General features: G+C 43.5%; 22 non-coding genes across 22 annotated transcripts; 17 read left to right on the top strand and 5 right to left on the bottom strand.

Moving 5' to 3' along the window:
- The first annotated feature begins 1,132 nt into the window (after positions 1-1,132).
- TRNAA-AGC (transfer RNA alanine (anticodon AGC)) lies at positions 1,133-1,204 on the top strand. Its single transcript has one exon. It is a non-coding gene; the product is annotated as a tRNA-Ala (tRNA).
- A 786-nt stretch (positions 1,205-1,990) lies between these two features.
- Positions 1,991-2,076, top strand: TRNAY-GUA (transfer RNA tyrosine (anticodon GUA)). Its single transcript is given in 2 exon segments — positions 1,991-2,027; positions 2,041-2,076. It is a non-coding gene; the product is annotated as a tRNA-Tyr (tRNA).
- Positions 2,077-3,268: 1,192 nt separating this feature from the next.
- Positions 3,269-3,340, top strand: TRNAA-AGC (transfer RNA alanine (anticodon AGC)). Its single transcript has one exon. It is a non-coding gene; the product is annotated as a tRNA-Ala (tRNA).
- A 786-nt stretch (positions 3,341-4,126) lies between these two features.
- TRNAY-GUA (transfer RNA tyrosine (anticodon GUA)) lies at positions 4,127-4,212 on the top strand. The gene is given in 2 exon segments: positions 4,127-4,163; positions 4,177-4,212. It is a non-coding gene; the product is annotated as a tRNA-Tyr (tRNA).
- Positions 4,213-4,657: 445 nt separating this feature from the next.
- Positions 4,658-4,730, bottom strand: TRNAM-CAU (transfer RNA methionine (anticodon CAU)). The gene has a single exon. It is a non-coding gene; the product is annotated as a tRNA-Met (tRNA).
- A 674-nt stretch (positions 4,731-5,404) lies between these two features.
- Positions 5,405-5,476, top strand: TRNAA-AGC (transfer RNA alanine (anticodon AGC)). Its single transcript has one exon. It is a non-coding gene; the product is annotated as a tRNA-Ala (tRNA).
- A 786-nt stretch (positions 5,477-6,262) lies between these two features.
- On the top strand, positions 6,263-6,348 carry TRNAY-GUA (transfer RNA tyrosine (anticodon GUA)). Its single transcript is given in 2 exon segments — positions 6,263-6,299; positions 6,313-6,348. It is a non-coding gene; the product is annotated as a tRNA-Tyr (tRNA).
- Positions 6,349-7,540: 1,192 nt separating this feature from the next.
- TRNAA-AGC (transfer RNA alanine (anticodon AGC)) lies at positions 7,541-7,612 on the top strand. Its single transcript has one exon. It is a non-coding gene; the product is annotated as a tRNA-Ala (tRNA).
- Positions 7,613-8,398: 786 nt separating this feature from the next.
- Positions 8,399-8,484, top strand: TRNAY-GUA (transfer RNA tyrosine (anticodon GUA)). The gene is given in 2 exon segments: positions 8,399-8,435; positions 8,449-8,484. It is a non-coding gene; the product is annotated as a tRNA-Tyr (tRNA).
- A 445-nt stretch (positions 8,485-8,929) lies between these two features.
- TRNAM-CAU (transfer RNA methionine (anticodon CAU)) lies at positions 8,930-9,002 on the bottom strand. The gene has a single exon. It is a non-coding gene; the product is annotated as a tRNA-Met (tRNA).
- A 674-nt stretch (positions 9,003-9,676) lies between these two features.
- TRNAA-AGC (transfer RNA alanine (anticodon AGC)) lies at positions 9,677-9,748 on the top strand. The gene has a single exon. It is a non-coding gene; the product is annotated as a tRNA-Ala (tRNA).
- Positions 9,749-10,534: 786 nt separating this feature from the next.
- On the top strand, positions 10,535-10,620 carry TRNAY-GUA (transfer RNA tyrosine (anticodon GUA)). The gene is given in 2 exon segments: positions 10,535-10,571; positions 10,585-10,620. It is a non-coding gene; the product is annotated as a tRNA-Tyr (tRNA).
- Positions 10,621-11,812: 1,192 nt separating this feature from the next.
- On the top strand, positions 11,813-11,884 carry TRNAA-AGC (transfer RNA alanine (anticodon AGC)). Its single transcript has one exon. It is a non-coding gene; the product is annotated as a tRNA-Ala (tRNA).
- A 786-nt stretch (positions 11,885-12,670) lies between these two features.
- On the top strand, positions 12,671-12,756 carry TRNAY-GUA (transfer RNA tyrosine (anticodon GUA)). Its single transcript is given in 2 exon segments — positions 12,671-12,707; positions 12,721-12,756. It is a non-coding gene; the product is annotated as a tRNA-Tyr (tRNA).
- Positions 12,757-13,201: 445 nt separating this feature from the next.
- TRNAM-CAU (transfer RNA methionine (anticodon CAU)) lies at positions 13,202-13,274 on the bottom strand. The gene has a single exon. It is a non-coding gene; the product is annotated as a tRNA-Met (tRNA).
- Positions 13,275-13,948: 674 nt separating this feature from the next.
- TRNAA-AGC (transfer RNA alanine (anticodon AGC)) lies at positions 13,949-14,020 on the top strand. Its single transcript has one exon. It is a non-coding gene; the product is annotated as a tRNA-Ala (tRNA).
- Positions 14,021-14,806: 786 nt separating this feature from the next.
- On the top strand, positions 14,807-14,892 carry TRNAY-GUA (transfer RNA tyrosine (anticodon GUA)). Its single transcript is given in 2 exon segments — positions 14,807-14,843; positions 14,857-14,892. It is a non-coding gene; the product is annotated as a tRNA-Tyr (tRNA).
- Positions 14,893-15,337: 445 nt separating this feature from the next.
- TRNAM-CAU (transfer RNA methionine (anticodon CAU)) lies at positions 15,338-15,410 on the bottom strand. The gene has a single exon. It is a non-coding gene; the product is annotated as a tRNA-Met (tRNA).
- Positions 15,411-16,084: 674 nt separating this feature from the next.
- Positions 16,085-16,156, top strand: TRNAA-AGC (transfer RNA alanine (anticodon AGC)). The gene has a single exon. It is a non-coding gene; the product is annotated as a tRNA-Ala (tRNA).
- A 786-nt stretch (positions 16,157-16,942) lies between these two features.
- On the top strand, positions 16,943-17,028 carry TRNAY-GUA (transfer RNA tyrosine (anticodon GUA)). Its single transcript is given in 2 exon segments — positions 16,943-16,979; positions 16,993-17,028. It is a non-coding gene; the product is annotated as a tRNA-Tyr (tRNA).
- A 445-nt stretch (positions 17,029-17,473) lies between these two features.
- On the bottom strand, positions 17,474-17,546 carry TRNAM-CAU (transfer RNA methionine (anticodon CAU)). Its single transcript has one exon. It is a non-coding gene; the product is annotated as a tRNA-Met (tRNA).
- A 674-nt stretch (positions 17,547-18,220) lies between these two features.
- TRNAA-AGC (transfer RNA alanine (anticodon AGC)) lies at positions 18,221-18,292 on the top strand. The gene has a single exon. It is a non-coding gene; the product is annotated as a tRNA-Ala (tRNA).
- The last annotated feature ends 97 nt before the right edge of the window (positions 18,293-18,389 follow it).

The following is an 18,389-nucleotide window of genomic DNA, read 5'->3' as shown; positions in this document are numbered from 1 at the left end:
CTGATTGAGAAACATTTCCCTAGCTCCAAATAAATGCTAGGACAGAAGGGTAGACTTCTTCTGCTTTCCAATGAAATTGACCACATAGTCATTTCTGAGGGATGTTGGAAGAGAAATAAACAAGGACCTGCAGATCAGAATTCATTCCAAAGCCTTGACTAAATATATGAAGGCACTTGGAAGACTTCCAGTTTCATTGTACCAAGGTAGATGTTTCGGCAGCCGAACCAGCTAAAACTCACCTACAATGAGTGGCCATGGATATGAAAGAGGGAATCTACAAAGACACCAACTCCTTAAAACTGAGCAAGATGCAATGTGGAGGAATAGTTTACAGATTTGGAGAAAATCTGAGATGTTTCTCTTGACAAAAGAAACACTGCAATGCCCTCTCTGAGGATGGAACTCAGGACCTTCAGATTATGAGACTGACGCGCTGCCTACTGCGCTAAGAAGGCTGCTTGAAACCGCTAACAAATGCGTCTACACACCATGAAGAGGGAAGGTAGCAAAAATGCTGTTCTCATGTTGGAATATCAATACACTTCGGTTGCCTCGCTGGATTAAAATCGTCTGCAGTTATAATGGTCAGAAGACTGCTCTTTCCCAGTGCTTAAACCCACACCCCATACATTTAGCCATGCAAAAGAAATCAGGGCATACCATTCACCTCTCTAAGAAAGATCGTGCCATTTTTTCCTCCACATAACTGAGAATGAAATGGACTAAAACCCAGAATTAACATGCCGCCCCTAGCCGTAGATGCATCTAGATCTCAACACTTTACATGCTAATGTAACATAGCTGTGTGTCCTGCAAAAAGAGCAGGGGTACCTTAAGTCATCTCACAAGATGTGGAAACAGCACTCAACCATATCCTTCTTTGATGTATCCTGAACCAGTTGCCTTGAATACTCTGGCTTTTTTCGATTGCATCTAGCTGTTGTGTGTGGGGAATTATTCATTCTAGAGTCAACCTTATTCCATAAAAAACGGTGCTAGAAAATCCAGCTGTAAATCATATGGAATTCCACACCTGACGCTTCCCATTCCAGTGTTATATGTGGTGAATGTACATTCAATAGAATTCCAGGTTTCCATGCGTGGAGCAAGGTCTCCCTCTACAGGATGTGGGGATGTAGCTCAGTGGTAGAGCGCATGCTTAGCATGTATGAGGCCCCGGGTTCAATCCCCGGCATCTCCAGCTTTTCGCCATGCTAATCTTGCCTTTTGACAGATAGCTAGGCTGGCATCATGAGTAAGGAAGTGAGATGTCATGCAGCTGGTGCCAGAACCCCACTTTCTTCGCCTTGCAAAACCTTTTGAAATGGGGCTATCTCATTTCCCGTGTTTATAGAAAAAAATAATCTTGCTTCCATAAGAAACCAAAGTGGTGATTTATCTTGGCATTCTTAGTATAGAAAACGGGCACAGCTGTCTTGGTCATTTATTTGAATTCTTCCTCTAAACCAGAGACTCTTACCAGAAGGTTTAAGAAAAACAGAATGTTTTCTTCATCCTAATCCCTTCTGAATGGTCCATTAATCTACTGGTTTTGCTTTTCCAGTTCCTTTCACAGAAGCATTAAAAATGCATGTTCTTCATGCTCCGTACGGAGTAATGACTCTCCTAACTTTCTGTCCTTTCCTTCATGTTCCCATGCTGTCATCCTTTTGCCAGAAATGCTTCCAAAGGGCTGTGGATTCCTCGGCCCCATGCCCTTTCAGGAAAACTCCTTTCTGTAGGATTTCTAATTCTAGGTCCCCTGCTTTCCTTCACGCCAGCACAGCACATTCAGGTAGGTAAGCAGTCCCCCTTTATGGTGATAAGATGTAGCTGAGAATGCACTCTAGGAAGTGGCAATTTGTAGAGCAAGCTGCAGGTCATATTCATGATTTTCAAGATTAGACTGCAGTACTCCCACCCCACTCCCGCCGCAACCATTATTGAAAGAAAGATGAATGCAGCATGGAAAGCTGTACTGCCTAATCCTCCGATAGCTCAGTTGGGAGAGCGGAGGACTGTAGTGGAGAAACAGAAATCCTTAGGTCGCTGGTTCAAATCCGGCTCGGAGGAGTTTCCCCTTTTTTGTTTTCCATAGCTGCTTTCTCTCTTGTTAAAACATTATGTGCCCCTCTGATTGAGAAACATTTCCCTAGCTCCAAATAAATGCTAGGACAGAAGGGTAGACTTCTTCTGCTTTCCAATGAAATTGACCACATAGTCATTTCTGAGGGATGTTGGAAGAGAAATAAACAAGGACCTGCAGATCAGAATTCATTCCAAAGCCTTGACTAAATATATGAAGGCACTTGGAAGACTTCCAGTTTCATTGTACCAAGGAAGATGTTTCGGCAGCCGAACCAGCTAAAACTCACCTACAATGAGTGGCCATGGATATGAAAAAGGGAATCTACAAAGACACCAACTCCTTAAAACTGAGCAAGATGCAATGTGGAGGAATAGTTTACAGATTTGGAGAAAATCTGAGATGTTTCTCTTGACAAAAGAAACACTGCAATGCCCTCTCTGAGGATGGAACTCAGGACCTTCAGATTATGAGACTGACGCGCTGCCTACTGCGCTAAGAAGGCTGCTTGAAACCGCTAACAAATGCGTCTACACACCATGAAGAGGGAAGGTAGCAAAAATGCTGTTCTCATGTTGGAATATCAATACACTTCGGTTGCCTCGCTGGATTAAAATCGTCTGCAGTTATAATGGTCAGAAGACTGCTCTTTCCCAGTGCTTAAACCCACACCCCATACATTTAGCCATGCAAAAGAAATCAGGGCATACCATTCACCTCTCTAAGAAAGATCGTGCCATTTTTTCCTCCACATAACTGAGAATGAAATGGACTAAAACCCAGAATTAACATGCCGCCCCTAGCCGTAGATGCATCTAGATCTCAACACTTTACATGCTAATGTAACATAGCTGTGTGTCCTGCAAAAAGAGCAGGGGTACCTTAAGTCATCTCACAAGATGTGGAAACAGCACTCAACCATATCCTTCTTTGATGTATCCTGAACCAGTTGCCTTGAATACTCTGGCTTTTTTCGATTGCATCTAGCTGTTGTGTGTGGGGAATTATTCATTCTAGAGTCAACCTTATTCCATAAAAAACGGTGCTAGAAAATCCAGCTGTAAATCATATGGAATTCCACACCTGACGCTTCCCATTCCAGTGTCATATGTGGTGAATGTACATTCAATAGAATTCCAGGTTTCCATGCGTGGAGCAAGGTCTCCCTCTACAGGATGTGGGGATGTAGCTCAGTGGTAGAGCGCATGCTTAGCATGTATGAGGCCCCGGGTTCAATCCCCGGCATCTCCAGCTTTTCGCCATGCTAATCTTGCCTTTTGACAGATAGCTAGGCTGGCATCATGAGTAAGGAAGTGAGATGTCATGCAGCTGGTGCCAGAACCCCACTTTCTTCGCCTTGCAAAACCTTTTGAAATGGGGCTATCTCATTTCCCGTGTTTATAGAAAAAAATAATCTTGCTTCCATAAGAAACCAAAGTGGTGATTTATCTTGGCATTCTTAGTATAGAAAACGGGCACAGCTGTCTTGGTCATTTATTTGAATTCTTCCTCTAAACCAGAGACTCTTACCAGAAGGTTTAAGAAAAACAGAATGTTTTCTTCATCCTAATCCCTTCTGAATGGTCCATTAATCTACTGGTTTTGCTTTTCCAGTTCCTTTCACAGAAGCATTAAAAATGCATGTTCTTCATGCTCCGTACGGAGTAATGACTCTCCTAACTTTCTGTCCTTTCCTTCATGTTCCCATGCTGTCATCCTTTTGCCAGAAATGCTTCCAAAGGGCTGTGGATTCCTCGGCCCCATGCCCTTTCAGGAAAACTCCTTTCTGTAGGATTTCTAATTCTAGGTCCCCTGCTTTCCTTCACGCCAGCACAGCACATTCAGGTAGGTAAGCAGTCCCCCTTTATGGTGATAAGATGTAGCTGAGAATGCACTCTAGGAAGTGGCAATTTGTAGAGCAAGCTGCAGGTCATATTCATGATTTTCAAGATTAGACTGCAGTACTCCCACCCCACTCCCGCCGCAACCATTATTGAAAGAAAGATGAATGCAGCATGGAAAGCTGTACTGCCTAATCCTCCGATAGCTCAGTTGGGAGAGCGGAGGACTGTAGTGGAGAAACAGAAATCCTTAGGTCGCTGGTTCAAATCCGGCTCGGAGGAGTTTCCCCTTTTTTGTTTTCCATAGCTGCTTTCTCTCTTGTTAAAACATTATGTTCCCCTCTGATTGAGAAACATTTCCCTAGCTCCAAATAAATGCTAGGACAGAAGGGTAGACTTCTTCTGCTTTCCAATGAAATTGACCACATAGTCATTTCTGAGGGATGTTGGAAGAGAAATAAACAAGGACCTGCAGATCAGAATTCATTCCAAAGCCTTGACTAAATATATGAAGGCACTTGGAAGACTTCCAGTTTCATTGTACCAAGGTAGATGTTTCGGCAGCCGAACCAGCTAAAACTCACCTACAATGAGTGGCCATGGATATGAAAGAGGGAATCTACAAAGACACCAACTCCTTAAAACTGAGCAAGATGCAATGTGGAGGAATAGTTTACAGATTTGGAGAAAATCTGAGATGTTTCTCTTGACAAAAGAAACACTGCAATGCCCTCTCTGAGGATCGAACTCAGGACCTTCAGATTATGAGACTGACGCGCTGCCTACTGCGCTAAGAAGGCTGCTTGAAACCGCTAACAAATGCGTCTACACACCATGAAGAGGGAAGGTAGCAAAAATGCTGTTCTCATGTTGGAATATCAATACACTTCGGTTGCCTCGCTGGATTAAAATCGTCTGCAGTTATAATGGTCAGAAGACTGCTCTTTCCCAGTGCTTAAACCCACACCCCATACATTTAGCCATGCAAAAGAAATCAGGGCATACCATTCACCTCTCTAAGAAAGATCGTGCCATTTTTTCCTCCACATAACTGAGAATGAAATGGACTAAAACCCAGAATTAACATGCCGCCCCTAGCCGTAGATGCATCTAGATCTCAACACTGTACATGCTAATGTAACATAGCTGTGTGTCCTGCAAAAAGAGCAGGGGTACCTTAAGTCATCTCACAAGATGTGGAAACAGCACTCAACCATATCCTTCTTTGATGTATCCTGAACCAGTTGCCTTGAATACTCTGGCTTTTTTCGATTGCATCTAGCTGTTGTGTGTGGGGAATTATTCATTCTAGAGTCAACCTTATTCCATAAAAAACGGTGCTAGAAAATCCAGCTGTAAATCATATGGAATTCCACACCTGACGCTTCCCATTCCAGTGTCATATGTGGTGAATGTACATTCAATAGAATTCCAGGTTTCCATGCGTGGAGCAAGGTCTCCCTCTACAGGATGTGGGGATGTAGCTCAGTGGTAGAGCGCATGCTTAGCATGTATGAGGCCCCGGGTTCAATCCCCGGCATCTCCAGCTTTTCGCCATGCTAATCTTGCCTTTTGACAGATAGCTAGGCTGGCATCATGAGTAAGGAAGTGAGATGTCATGCAGCTGGTGCCAGAACCCCACTTTCTTCGCCTTGCAAAACCTTTTGAAATGGGGCTATCTCATTTCCCGTGTTTATAGAAAAAAATAATCTTGCTTCCATAAGAAACCAAAGTGGTGATTTATCTTGGCATTCTTAGTATAGAAAACGGGCACAGCTGTCTTGGTCATTTATTTGAATTCTTCCTCTAAACCAGAGACTCTTACCAGAAGGTTTAAGAAAAACAGAATGTTTTCTTCATCCTAATCCCTTCTGAATGGTCCATTAATCTACTGGTTTTGCTTTTCCAGTTCCTTTCACAGAAGCATTAAAAATGCATGTTCTTCATGCTCCGTACGGAGTAATGACTCTCCTAACTTTCTGTCCTTTCCTTCATGTTCCCATGCTGTCATCCTTTTGCCAGAAATGCTTCCAAAGGGCTGTGGATTCCTCGGCCCCATGCCCTTTCAGGAAAACTCCTTTCTGTAGGATTTCTAATTCTAGGTCCCCTGCTTTCCTTCACGCCAGCACAGCACATTCAGGTAGGTAAGCAGTCCCCCTTTATGGTGATAAGATGTAGCTGAGAATGCACTCTAGGAAGTGGCAATTTGTAGAGCAAGCTGCAGGTCATATTCATGATTTTCAAGATTAGACTGCAGTACTCCCACCCCACTCCCGCCGCAACCATTATTGAAAGAAAGATGAATGCAGCATGGAAAGCTGTACTGCCTAATCCTCCGATAGCTCAGTTGGGAGAGCGGAGGACTGTAGTGGAGAAACAGAAATCCTTAGGTCGCTGGTTCAAATCCGGCTCGGAGGAGTTTCCCCTTTTTTGTTTTCCATAGCTGCTTTCTCTCTTGTTAAAACATTATGTGCCCCTCTGATTGAGAAACATTTCCCTAGCTCCAAATAAATGCTAGGACAGAAGGGTAGACTTCTTCTGCTTTCCAATGAAATTGACCACATAGTCATTTCTGAGGGATGTTGGAAGAGAAATAAACAAGGACCTGCAGATCAGAATTCATTCCAAAGCCTTGACTAAATATATGAAGGCACTTGGAAGACTTCCAGTTTCATTGTACCAAGGAAGATGTTTCGGCAGCCGAACCAGCTAAAACTCACCTACAATGAGTGGCCATGGATATGAAAAAGGGAATCTACAAAGACACCAACTCCTTAAAACTGAGCAAGATGCAATGTGGAGGAATAGTTTACAGATTTGGAGAAAATCTGAGATGTTTCTCTTGACAAAAGAAACACTGCAATGCCCTCTCTGAGGATGGAACTCAGGACCTTCAGATTATGAGACTGACGCGCTGCCTACTGCGCTAAGAAGGCTGCTTGAAACCGCTAACAAATGCGTCTACACACCATGAAGAGGGAAGGTAGCAAAAATGCTGTTCTCATGTTGGAATATCAATACACTTCGGTTGCCTCGCTGGATTAAAATCGTCTGCAGTTATAATGGTCAGAAGACTGCTCTTTCCCAGTGCTTAAACCCACACCCCATACATTTAGCCATGCAAAAGAAATCAGGGCATACCATTCACCTCTCTAAGAAAGATCGTGCCATTTTTTCCTCCACATAACTGAGAATGAAATGGACTAAAACCCAGAATTAACATGCCGCCCCTAGCCGTAGATGCATCTAGATCTCAACACTTTACATGCTAATGTAACATAGCTGTGTGTCCTGCAAAAAGAGCAGGGGTACCTTAAGTCATCTCACAAGATGTGGAAACAGCACTCAACCATATCCTTCTTTGATGTATCCTGAACCAGTTGCCTTGAATACTCTGGCTTTTTTCGATTGCATCTAGCTGTTGTGTGTGGGGAATTATTCATTCTAGAGTCAACCTTATTCCATAAAAAACGGTGCTAGAAAATCCAGCTGTAAATCATATGGAATTCCACACCTGACGCTTCCCATTCCAGTGTCATATGTGGTGAATGTACATTCAATAGAATTCCAGGTTTCCATGCGTGGAGCAAGGTCTCCCTCTACAGGATGTGGGGATGTAGCTCAGTGGTAGAGCGCATGCTTAGCATGTATGAGGCCCCGGGTTCAATCCCCGGCATCTCCAGCTTTTCGCCATGCTAATCTTGCCTTTTGACAGATAGCTAGGCTGGCATCATGAGTAAGGAAGTGAGATGTCATGCAGCTGGTGCCAGAACCCCACTTTCTTCGCCTTGCAAAACCTTTTGAAATGGGGCTATCTCATTTCCCGTGTTTATAGAAAAAAATAATCTTGCTTCCATAAGAAACCAAAGTGGTGATTTATCTTGGCATTCTTAGTATAGAAAACGGGCACAGCTGTCTTGGTCATTTATTTGAATTCTTCCTCTAAACCAGAGACTCTTACCAGAAGGTTTAAGAAAAACAGAATGTTTTCTTCATCCTAATCCCTTCTGAATGGTCCATTAATCTACTGGTTTTGCTTTTCCAGTTCCTTTCACAGAAGCATTAAAAATGCATGTTCTTCATGCTCCGTACGGAGTAATGACTCTCCTAACTTTCTGTCCTTTCCTTCATGTTCCCATGCTGTCATCCTTTTGCCAGAAATGCTTCCAAAGGGCTGTGGATTCCTCGGCCCCATGCCCTTTCAGGAAAACTCCTTTCTGTAGGATTTCTAATTCTAGGTCCCCTGCTTTCCTTCACGCCAGCACAGCACATTCAGGTAGGTAAGCAGTCCCCCTTTATGGTGATAAGATGTAGCTGAGAATGCACTCTAGGAAGTGGCAATTTGTAGAGCAAGCTGCAGGTCATATTCATGATTTTCAAGATTAGACTGCAGTACTCCCACCCCACTCCCGCCGCAACCATTATTGAAAGAAAGATGAATGCAGCATGGAAAGCTGTACTGCCTAATCCTCCGATAGCTCAGTTGGGAGAGCGGAGGACTGTAGTGGAGAAACAGAAATCCTTAGGTCGCTGGTTCAAATCCGGCTCGGAGGAGTTTCCCCTTTTTTGTTTTCCATAGCTGCTTTCTCTCTTGTTAAAACATTATGTTCCCCTCTGATTGAGAAACATTTCCCTAGCTCCAAATAAATGCTAGGACAGAAGGGTAGACTTCTTCTGCTTTCCAATGAAATTGACCACATAGTCATTTCTGAGGGATGTTGGAAGAGAAATAAACAAGGACCTGCAGATCAGAATTCATTCCAAAGCCTTGACTAAATATATGAAGGCACTTGGAAGACTTCCAGTTTCATTGTACCAAGGTAGATGTTTCGGCAGCCGAACCAGCTAAAACTCACCTACAATGAGTGGCCATGGATATGAAAGAGGGAATCTACAAAGACACCAACTCCTTAAAACTGAGCAAGATGCAATGTGGAGGAATAGTTTACAGATTTGGAGAAAATCTGAGATGTTTCTCTTGACAAAAGAAACACTGCAATGCCCTCTCTGAGGATCGAACTCAGGACCTTCAGATTATGAGACTGACGCGCTGCCTACTGCGCTAAGAAGGCTGCTTGAAACCGCTAACAAATGCGTCTACACACCATGAAGAGGGAAGGTAGCAAAAATGCTGTTCTCATGTTGGAATATCAATACACTTCGGTTGCCTCGCTGGATTAAAATCGTCTGCAGTTATAATGGTCAGAAGACTGCTCTTTCCCAGTGCTTAAACCCACACCCCATACATTTAGCCATGCAAAAGAAATCAGGGCATACCATTCACCTCTCTAAGAAAGATCGTGCCATTTTTTCCTCCACATAACTGAGAATGAAATGGACTAAAACCCAGAATTAACATGCCGCCCCTAGCCGTAGATGCATCTAGATCTCAACACTGTACATGCTAATGTAACATAGCTGTGTGTCCTGCAAAAAGAGCAGGGGTACCTTAAGTCATCTCACAAGATGTGGAAACAGCACTCAACCATATCCTTCTTTGATGTATCCTGAACCAGTTGCCTTGAATACTCTGGCTTTTTTCGATTGCATCTAGCTGTTGTGTGTGGGGAATTATTCATTCTAGAGTCAACCTTATTCCATAAAAAACGGTGCTAGAAAATCCAGCTGTAAATCATATGGAATTCCACACCTGACGCTTCCCATTCCAGTGTCATATGTGGTGAATGTACATTCAATAGAATTCCAGGTTTCCATGCGTGGAGCAAGGTCTCCCTCTACAGGATGTGGGGATGTAGCTCAGTGGTAGAGCGCATGCTTAGCATGTATGAGGCCCCGGGTTCAATCCCCGGCATCTCCAGCTTTTCGCCATGCTAATCTTGCCTTTTGACAGATAGCTAGGCTGGCATCATGAGTAAGGAAGTGAGATGTCATGCAGCTGGTGCCAGAACCCCACTTTCTTCGCCTTGCAAAACCTTTTGAAATGGGGCTATCTCATTTCCCGTGTTTATAGAAAAAAATAATCTTGCTTCCATAAGAAACCAAAGTGGTGATTTATCTTGGCATTCTTAGTATAGAAAACGGGCACAGCTGTCTTGGTCATTTATTTGAATTCTTCCTCTAAACCAGAGACTCTTACCAGAAGGTTTAAGAAAAACAGAATGTTTTCTTCATCCTAATCCCTTCTGAATGGTCCATTAATCTACTGGTTTTGCTTTTCCAGTTCCTTTCACAGAAGCATTAAAAATGCATGTTCTTCATGCTCCGTACGGAGTAATGACTCTCCTAACTTTCTGTCCTTTCCTTCATGTTCCCATGCTGTCATCCTTTTGCCAGAAATGCTTCCAAAGGGCTGTGGATTCCTCGGCCCCATGCCCTTTCAGGAAAACTCCTTTCTGTAGGATTTCTAATTCTAGGTCCCCTGCTTTCCTTCACGCCAGCACAGCACATTCAGGTAGGTAAGCAGTCCCCCTTTATGGTGATAAGATGTAGCTGAGAATGCACTCTAGGAAGTGGCAATTTGTAGAGCAAGCTGCAGGTCATATTCATGATTTTCAAGATTAGACTGCAGTACTCCCACCCCACTCCCGCCGCAACCATTATTGAAAGAAAGATGAATGCAGCATGGAAAGCTGTACTGCCTAATCCTCCGATAGCTCAGTTGGGAGAGCGGAGGACTGTAGTGGAGAAACAGAAATCCTTAGGTCGCTGGTTCAAATCCGGCTCGGAGGAGTTTCCCCTTTTTTGTTTTCCATAGCTGCTTTCTCTCTTGTTAAAACATTATGTTCCCCTCTGATTGAGAAACATTTCCCTAGCTCCAAATAAATGCTAGGACAGAAGGGTAGACTTCTTCTGCTTTCCAATGAAATTGACCACATAGTCATTTCTGAGGGATGTTGGAAGAGAAATAAACAAGGACCTGCAGATCAGAATTCATTCCAAAGCCTTGACTAAATATATGAAGGCACTTGGAAGACTTCCAGTTTCATTGTACCAAGGTAGATGTTTCGGCAGCCGAACCAGCTAAAACTCACCTACAATGAGTGGCCATGGATATGAAAGAGGGAATCTACAAAGACACCAACTCCTTAAAACTGAGCAAGATGCAATGTGGAGGAATAGTTTACAGATTTGGAGAAAATCTGAGATGTTTCTCTTGACAAAAGAAACACTGCAATGCCCTCTCTGAGGATGGAACTCAGGACCTTCAGATTATGAGACTGACGCGCTGCCTACTGCGCTAAGAAGGCTGCTTGAAACCGCTAACAAATGCGTCTACACACCATGAAGAGGGAAGGTAGCAAAAATGCTGTTCTCATGTTGGAATATCAATACACTTCGGTTGCCTCGCTGGATTAAAATCGTCTGCAGTTATAATGGTCAGAAGACTGCTCTTTCCCAGTGCTTAAACCCACACCCCATACATTTAGCCATGCAAAAGAAATCAGGGCATACCATTCACCTCTCTAAGAAAGATCGTGCCATTTTTTCCTCCACATAACTGAGAATGAAATGGACTAAAACCCAGAATTAACATGCCGCCCCTAGCCGTAGATGCATCTAGATCTCAACACTTTACATGCTAATGTAACATAGCTGTGTGTCCTGCAAAAAGAGCAGGGGTACCTTAAGTCATCTCACAAGATGTGGAAACAGCACTCAACCATATCCTTCTTTGATGTATCCTGAACCAGTTGCCTTGAATACTCTGGCTTTTTTCGATTGCATCTAGCTGTTGTGTGTGGGGAATTATTCATTCTAGAGTCAACCTTATTCCATAAAAAACGGTGCTAGAAAATCCAGCTGTAAATCATATGGAATTCCACACCTGACGCTTCCCATTCCAGTGTCATATGTGGTGAATGTACATTCAATAGAATTCCAGGTTTCCATGCGTGGAGCAAGGTCTCCCTCTACAGGATGTGGGGATGTAGCTCAGTGGTAGAGCGCATGCTTAGCATGTATGAGGCCCCGGGTTCAATCCCCGGCATCTCCAGCTTTTCGCCATGCTAATCTTGCCTTTTGACAGATAGCTAGGCTGGCATCATGAGTAAGGAAGTGAGATGTCATGCAGCTGGTGCCAGAACCCCACTTTCTTCGCCTTGCAAAACCTTTTGAAATGGGGCTATCTCATTTCCCGTGTTTATAGAAAAAAATAATCTTGCTTCCATAAGAAACCAAAGTGGTGATTTATCTTGGCATTCTTAGTATAGAAAACGGGCACAGCTGTCTTGGTCATTTATTTGAATTCTTCCTCTAAACCAGAGACTCTTACCAGAAGGTTTAAGAAAAACAGAATGTTTTCTTCATCCTAATCCCTTCTGAATGGTCCATTAATCTACTGGTTTTGCTTTTCCAGTTCCTTTCACAGAAGCATTAAAAATGCATGTTCTTCATGCTCCGTACGGAGTAATGACTCTCCTAACTTTCTGTCCTTTCCTTCATGTTCCCATGCTGTCATCCTTTTGCCAGAAATGCTTCCAAAGGGCTGTGGATTCCTCGGCCCCATGCCCTTTCAGGAAAACTCCTTTCTGTAGGATTTCTAATTCTAGGTCCCCTGCTTTCCTTCACGCCAGCACAGCACATTCAGGTAGGTAAGCAGTCCCCCTTTATGGTGATAAGATGTAGCTGAGAATGCACTCTAGGAAGTGGCAATTTGTAGAGCAAGCTGCAGGTCATATTCATGATTTTCAAGATTAGACTGCAGTACTCCCACCCCACTCCCGCCGCAACCATTATTGAAAGAAAGATGAATGCAGCATGGAAAGCTGTACTGCCTAATCCTCCGATAGCTCAGTTGGGAGAGCGGAGGACTGTAGTGGAGAAACAGAAATCCTTAGGTCGCTGGTTCAAATCCGGCTCGGAGGAGTTTCCCCTTTTTTGTTTTCCATAGCTGCTTTCTCTCTTGTTAAAACATTATGTGCCCCTCTGATTGAGAAACATTTCCCTAGCTCCAAATAAATGCTAGGACAGAAGGGTAGACTTCTTCTGCTTTCCAATGAAATTGACCACATAGTCATTTCTGAGGGATGTTGGAAGAGAAATAAACAAGGACCTGCAGATCAGAATTCATTCCAAAGCCTTGACTAAATATATGAAGGCACTTGGAAGACTTCCAGTTTCATTGTACCAAGGTAGATGTTTCGGCAGCCGAACCAGCTAAAACTCACCTACAATGAGTGGCCATGGATATGAAAGAGGGAATCTACAAAGACACCAACTCCTTAAAACTGAGCAAGATGCAATGTGGAGGAATAGTTTACAGATTTGGAGAAAATCTGAGATGTTTCTCTTGACAAAAGAAACACTGCAATGCCCTCTCTGAGGATCGAACTCAGGACCTTCAGATTATGAGACTGACGCGCTGCCTACTGCGCTAAGAAGGCTGCTTGAAACCGCTAACAAATGCGTCTACACACCATGAAGAGGGAAGGTAGCAAAAATGCTGTTCTCATGTTGGAATATCAATACACTTCGGTTGCCTCGCTGGATTAAAATCGTCTGCAGTTATAATGGTCAGAAGACTGCTCTTTCCCAGTGCTTAAACCCACACCCCATACATTTAGCCATGCAAAAGAAATCAGGGCATACCATTCACCTCTCTAAGAAAGATCGTGCCATTTTTTCCTCCACATAACTGAGAATGAAATGGACTAAAACCCAGAATTAACATGCCGCCCCTAGCCGTAGATGCATCTAGATCTCAACACTGTACATGCTAATGTAACATAGCTGTGTGTCCTGCAAAAAGAGCAGGGGTACCTTAAGTCATCTCACAAGATGTGGAAACAGCACTCAACCATATCCTTCTTTGATGTATCCTGAACCAGTTGCCTTGAATACTCTGGCTTTTTTCGATTGCATCTAGCTGTTGTGTGTGGGGAATTATTCATTCTAGAGTCAACCTTATTCCATAAAAAACGGTGCTAGAAAATCCAGCTGTAAATCATATGGAATTCCACACCTGACGCTTCCCATTCCAGTGTCATATGTGGTGAATGTACATTCAATAGAATTCCAGGTTTCCATGCGTGGAGCAAGGTCTCCCTCTACAGGATGTGGGGATGTAGCTCAGTGGTAGAGCGCATGCTTAGCATGTATGAGGCCCCGGGTTCAATCCCCGGCATCTCCAGCTTTTCGCCATGCTAATCTTGCCTTTTGACAGATAGCTAGGCTGGCATCATGAGTAAGGAAGTGAGATGTCATGCAGCTGGTGCCAGAACCCCACTTTCTTCGCCTTGCAAAACCTTTTGAAATGGGGCTATCTCATTTCCCGTGTTTATAGAAAAAAATAATCTTGCTTCCATAAGAAACCAAAGTGGTGATTTATCTTGGCATTCTTAGTATAGAAAACGGGCACAGCTGTCTTGGTCATTTATTTGAATTCTTCCTCTAAACCAGAGACTCTTACCAGAAGGTTTAAGAAAAACAGAATGTTTTCTTCATCCTAATCCCTTCTGAATGGTCCATTAATCTACTGGTTTTGCTTTTCCAGTTCCTTTCACAGAAGCATTAAAAATGCATGTTCTTCATGCTCCGTACGGAGTAATGACTCTCCTAACTTTCTGTCCTTTCCTTCATGTTCCCATGCTGTCATCCTTTTGCCAGAAATGCTTCCAAAGGGCTGTGGATTCCTCGGCCCCATGCCCTTTCAGGAAAACTCCTTTCTGTAGGATTTCTAATTCTAGGTCCCCTGCTTTCCTTCACGCCAGCACAGCACATTCAGGTAGGTAAGCAGTCCCCCTTTATGGTGATAAGATGTAGCTGAGAATGCACTCTAGGAAGTGGCAATTTGTAGAGCAAGCTGCAGGTCATATTCATGATTTTCAAGATTAGACTGCAGTACTCCCACCCCACTCCCGCCGCAACCATTATTGAAAGAAAGATGAATGCAGCATGGAAAGCTGTACTGCCTAATCCTCCGATAGCTCAGTTGGGAGAGCGGAGGACTGTAGTGGAGAAACAGAAATCCTTAGGTCGCTGGTTCAAATCCGGCTCGGAGGAGTTTCCCCTTTTTTGTTTTCCATAGCTGCTTTCTCTCTTGTTAAAACATTATGTTCCCCTCTGATTGAGAAACATTTCCCTAGCTCCAAATAAATGCTAGGACAGAAGGGTAGACTTCTTCTGCTTTCCAATGAAATTGACCACATAGTCATTTCTGAGGGATGTTGGAAGAGAAATAAACAAGGACCTGCAGATCAGAATTCATTCCAAAGCCTTGACTAAATATATGAAGGCACTTGGAAGACTTCCAGTTTCATTGTACCAAGGTAGATGTTTCGGCAGCCGAACCAGCTAAAACTCACCTACAATGAGTGGCCATGGATATGAAAGAGGGAATCTACAAAGACACCAACTCCTTAAAACTGAGCAAGATGCAATGTGGAGGAATAGTTTACAGATTTGGAGAAAATCTGAGATGTTTCTCTTGACAAAAGAAACACTGCAATGCCCTCTCTGAGGATCGAACTCAGGACCTTCAGATTATGAGACTGACGCGCTGCCTACTGCGCTAAGAAGGCTGCTTGAAACCGCTAACAAATGCGTCTACACACCATGAAGAGGGAAGGTAGCAAAAATGCTGTTCTCATGTTGGAATATCAATACACTTCGGTTGCCTCGCTGGATTAAAATCGTCTGCAGTTATAATGGTCAGAAGACTGCTCTTTCCCAGTGCTTAAACCCACACCCCATACATTTAGCCATGCAAAAGAAATCAGGGCATACCATTCACCTCTCTAAGAAAGATCGTGCCATTTTTTCCTCCACATAACTGAGAATGAAATGGACTAAAACCCAGAATTAACATGCCGCCCCTAGCCGTAGATGCATCTAGATCTCAACACTTTACATGCTAATGTAACATAGCTGTGTGTCCTGCAAAAAGAGCAGGGGTACCTTAAGTCATCTCACAAGATGTGGAAACAGCACTCAACCATATCCTTCTTTGATGTATCCTGAACCAGTTGCCTTGAATACTCTGGCTTTTTTCGATTGCATCTAGCTGTTGTGTGTGGGGAATTATTCATTCTAGAGTCAACCTTATTCCATAAAAAACGGTGCTAGAAAATCCAGCTGTAAATCATATGGAATTCCACACCTGACGCTTCCCATTCCAGTGTCATATGTGGTGAATGTACATTCAATAGAATTCCAGGTTTCCATGCGTGGAGCAAGGTCTCCCTCTACAGGATGTGGGGATGTAGCTCAGTGGTAGAGCGCATGCTTAGCATGTATGAGGCCCCGGGTTCAATCCCCGGCATCTCCAGCTTTTCGCCATGCTAATCTTGCCTTTTGACAGATAGCTAGGCTGGCATCATGAGTAAGGAAGTGAGATGTCATGCAGCTGGTGCCAGAACCCCACTTTCTTCGCCTTGCAAAACCTTTTGAAATGGGGCTATCTCATTTCCCGTGTTTATAGAAAAAAATAATCTTGCTTCCATAAGAAACCAAAGTGGTGATTTATCTTGGCATTCTTAGTATAGAAAACGGGCACAGCTGTCTTGGTCATTTATTTGAATTCTTCCTCTAAACCAGAGACTCTTACCAGAAGGTTTAAGAAAAACAGAATGTTTTCTTCATCCTAATCCCTTCTGAATGGTCCATTAATCTACTGGTTTTGCTTTTCCAGTTCCTTTCACAGAAGCATTAAAAATGCATGTTCTTCATGCTCCGTACGGAGTAATGACTCTCCTAACTTTCTGTCCTTTCCTTCATGTTCCCATGCTGTCATCCTTTTGCCAGAAATGCTTCCAAAGGGCTGTGGATTCCTCGGCCCCATGCCCTTTCAGGAAAACTCCTTTCTGTAGGATTTCTAATTCTAGGTCCCCTGCTTTCCTTCACGCCAGCACAGCACATTCAGGTAGGTAAGCAGTCCCCCTTTATGGTGATAAGATGTAGCTGAGAATGCACTCTAGGAAGTGGCAATTTGTAGAGCAAGCTGCAGGTCATATTCATGATTTTCAAGATTAGACTGCAGTACTCCCACCCCACTCCCGCCGCAACCATTATTGAAAGAAAGATGAATGCAGCATGGAAAGCTGTACTGCCTAATCCTCCGATAGCTCAGTTGGGAGAGCGGAGGACTGTAGTGGAGAAACAGAAATCCTTAGGTCGCTGGTTCAAATCCGGCTCGGAGGAGTTTCCCCTTTTTTGTTTTCCATAGCTGCTTTCTCTCTTGTTAAAACATTATGTTCCCCTCTGATTGAGAAACATTTCCCTAGCTCCAAATAAATGCTAGGACAGAAGGGTAGACTTCTTCTGCTTTCCAATGAAATTGACCACATAGTCATTTCTGAGGGATGTTGGAAGAGAAATAAACAAGGACCTGCAGATCAGAATTCATTCCAAAGCCTTGACTAAATATATGAAGGCACTTGGAAGACTTCCAGTTTCATTGTACCAAGGTAGATGTTTCGGCAGCCGAACCAGCTAAAACTCACCTACAATGAGTGGCCATGGATATGAAAGAGGGAATCTACAAAGACACCAACTCCTTAAAACTGAGCAAGATGCAATGTGGAGGAATAGTTTACAGATTTGGAGAAAATCTGAGATGTTTCTCTTGACAAAAGAAACACTGCAATGCCCTCTCTGAGGATCGAACTCAGGACCTTCAGATTATGAGACTGACGCGCTGCCTACTGCGCTAAGAAGGCTGCTTGAAACCGCTAACAAATGCGTCTACACACCATGAAGAGGGAAGGTAGCAAAAATGCTGTTCTCATGTTGGAATATCAATACACTTCGGTTGCCTCGCTGGATTAAAATCGTCTGCAGTTATAATGGTCAGAAGACTGCTCTTTCCCAGTGCTTAAACCCACACCCCATACATTTAGCCATGCAAAAGAAATCAGGGCATACCATTCACCTCTCTAAGAAAGATCGTGCCATTTTTTCCTCCACATAACTGAGAATGAAATGGACTAAAACCCAGAATTAACATGCCGCCCCTAGCCGTAGATGCATCTAGATCTCAACACTTTACATGCTAATGTAACATAGCTGTGTGTCCTGCAAAAAGAGCAGGGGTACCTTAAGTCATCTCACAAGATGTGGAAACAGCACTCAACCATATCCTTCTTTGATGTATCCTGAACCAGTTGCCTTGAATACTCTGGCTTTTTTCGATTGCATCTAGCTGTTGTGTGTGGGGAATTATTCATTCTAGAGTCAACCTTATTCCATAAAAAACGGTGCTAGAAAATCCAGCTGTAAATCATATGGAATTCCACACCTGACGCTTCCCATTCCAGTGTCATATGTGGTGAATGTACATTCAATAGAATTCCAGGTTTCCATGTGTGGAGCAAGGTCTCCCTCTACAGGATGTGGGGATGTAGCTCAGTGGTAGAGCGCATGCTTAGCATGTATGAGGCCCCGGGTTCAATCCCCGGCATCTCCAGCTTTTCGCCATGCTAATCTTGCCTTTTGACAGATAGCTAGGCTGGCATCATGAGTAAGGAAGTGAGATGTCATGCAGCTGGTGCCAGAACCCCACT

This window comes from Pleurodeles waltl, unplaced genomic scaffold, assembly GCF_031143425.1.
Source record: "Pleurodeles waltl isolate 20211129_DDA unplaced genomic scaffold, aPleWal1.hap1.20221129 scaffold_107, whole genome shotgun sequence".
Taxonomy (NCBI): Eukaryota; Metazoa; Chordata; class Amphibia; order Caudata; family Salamandridae; genus Pleurodeles; species Pleurodeles waltl.
The sequence above is the reverse complement of the archived record's forward strand: the minus strand, read 5'-3'. Positions and strand labels throughout refer to the sequence as shown.